Genomic DNA, 2523 nt, shown 5'->3' with positions numbered 1-2523 from the left:
AATCATCAGTACATTTACATTGGGACTAAAACAAGCAGAATCGATTCCTATCATCAGCTTCCCCCGGCGCCCCCCTCCCCAGAAATATGCAGCCGATCATTGAAAATTGACAGTGATCTCTATCTCTCTTTCTTTTCAGTTTCAAGATCGGCTCTGAAAATGTGGTATAAACATGTTCTTATTCTCACCTGACACTATAAGCAGTTCTAGCTCCTCTTTTCCGGAAATGAAGCAAGCTGGAGCCGTCAGACGACCTGATTTCTGTGAGCCGAGTCAGTCAGAATGCTTGGCAAGCAAAGCAAAAAGCGCGGGAAACTTCCCCGAAGGTCAAAGGTTATTGGAAAGCCTATGCTATTGGTTGAGGGGAGAAAGTGTAAAGCCATGCAAAACAATCACTTAAAAACACATTTGCCTGCATTTTAAACCTCAAGTCTTCATCCCCACTACCAAGCTGGATTTGTCAACTTTGTTTTGATTAAAAAAGCTGGAGTTCAACTCCGGCATTTTAACGAGCTTCATCCAGAAGAATGTCACGATACCAGGATTTCACCCCCTGCCCCAATGGATCAGTCCACTTCGTCAAAGATGGAGGTCAACTACAGCTCAAAGCATGCCATATAGGTCAAATTAATTAGCAAGATTTTAAAGATATACTGTAAATGCATTTAAGCTCGCGGTAGCCGAAAAAAACACTTTTCGCGGTGGTTTTAATTTCGCGGAAGCAACATAGCCTGCAGTCTACTGATCTTCTCTACTAGTACTACCATAATAGAAAAATGTTCGCGGTGGTTTTAAGTTGGCGGTGAAGTGGTCGCCGCGAAAACCCTGAACATTAATCCACCGCGAACATTTCTGCAATTACAGTACATGCTTTAGTCCCTCTACCAGACACCTCGGCCTTTATGATTATAATTTCCCCTGGAAAAAAATATTATTAAAAAAAAAGATTTGGTTCGATTCGATTCCAGGTTTTTGAGAGAGATCCCCCTCCAGCGTGCAATATACCACTTGCACATTGCAACCACTATTTATTCTGTTCGCCCATTGGTCCGATAGGGATGACGTCACTTCCGGTTACCAGGTATATATATATATAGAGGTGCACACCTGAGCACAACGTGCATGCTGCCAGAAATCCCCGACCACGTCTGGGTCCACACTCCACCGGCACCGCCGAAGCAAACATGTCCAAGCTGAAGATGCCGACAGGAGGTTTGCGTTAGTTCCAGCGCCCAGAGACGGTCGGTCTGGGACGCCGAAGGGACCTCGAGGGTTTAGCGGTATCGCCGGGTCGGTGTACGGGGGACGTTGCTTGGTCCCCCGGAAGGTTTGACGAGATATTCCGTGTTAGAACATGGCCATCTTTCCTCAGCCAATCAGGAGCGAGTATTTCTTGTGACTATATCCACATAGTATGGTGTCCCTAGGGGTAGGGGTGTACCAACCAACGAATAAATTGACTAAGTTGGAGACGCCCACCTTTCTCATGCAAATAGAAGCAATTAAAGAATTAACAAAAAGGGAAACAGCAAATCAACCTATGTTACTGAACATCTTTATTCATAACATAAACAAAGGAAATTCTTACGATCATGAAAGAAAGTCAGAAAACGAACAAGACAATAATAAAGAGTTTCTTGTAACAAGAAAATGTACAAACAGCGTTACATCAAACTTTCAAAGACATGAAAAATATAACCTCCTTGGTTACATCAAGCTAGGGAACAGGCTCCAAGATAGTAAAGAAAAACTAGTAGAGATGCTACATAAAAACATGCGAGTTAAATTGATCAAAACGATCAATACTTCCATAAACGAGAAACAAACTAAAAATGCAGGAAGATAATGCATGATGTGGTCTACCAGGAACGGGTCAAACTGGGAACAGGACAGCTCGTCAGAACGGTTGCTCCAGCAGGGCGAATGAAATGGGGGAGGAGGCAGCGACATTGGCCGGTCTGTCGGGCAAGAACTGGTCAGGATCAAAACTACAGAACAGTTCGGCAGAGATGCCACCATGCTGCAGGAACACGTTTTACACCAGCTCGAGCTGGAACTCAGACATGTCGGGTTGTGTACGGAACTCGCCTGAACATACTGTGAAAACGGCTGAACATACTCGAGAAAATGGGCCTCCAAGACATGCCACGTCCTGCTCATTTGAGGTCAGGTTGGGAACTGGGAATGATCTGACATGCACCCACAGAACAATGGCATTGTGGTGCAAAAAAAGTGTTGTAAAACCAGACATGAATTTCACACAAGCCTCATGAGGAAAGGTGTGAGGCGCCATCACCAGGGTCATGAATGGGAAATAGGAGAAGAATACTAGTATAGCCTGTCTGTTCGCTTGCTAGGAAAACAAACTGCATGTTTCTAATGACTAAATAAGTGTATTTTGCTTCGGAAAGATGGCCATGTTCTAAGTCAGATAGATCCTGGTAGTGTCCTGACTATGTGGATTTGGTACTGCTCCGCCCACCCGAGGAGTTTGTTGGGGTCCCCGAGCTGCGCACTCCAAAT

General features: G+C 44.7%; 1 protein-coding gene across 1 annotated transcript in view; it reads right to left on the bottom strand.

Moving 5' to 3' along the window:
• The window catches only part of LOC118416577 (kelch-like protein 24), a 3568-nt gene extending 3232 nt beyond the window's left edge, over window positions 1-336 (bottom strand). The window contains exon 1 of the mRNA XM_035821732.1: window positions 189-336. The gene's annotated coding sequence lies outside the window, so the exon portion shown is untranslated. The remainder of the gene's footprint in view (window positions 1-188) is intronic.
• Window positions 337-2523: the final 2187 nt, after the last annotated feature.

This window comes from Branchiostoma floridae, chromosome 5 (assembly GCF_000003815.2).
Source record: "Branchiostoma floridae strain S238N-H82 chromosome 5, Bfl_VNyyK, whole genome shotgun sequence".
Classification (NCBI taxonomy): domain Eukaryota; kingdom Metazoa; phylum Chordata; class Leptocardii; order Amphioxiformes; family Branchiostomatidae; genus Branchiostoma; species Branchiostoma floridae.
The sequence above is the reverse complement of the archived record's forward strand: the minus strand, read 5'-3'. Positions and strand labels throughout refer to the sequence as shown.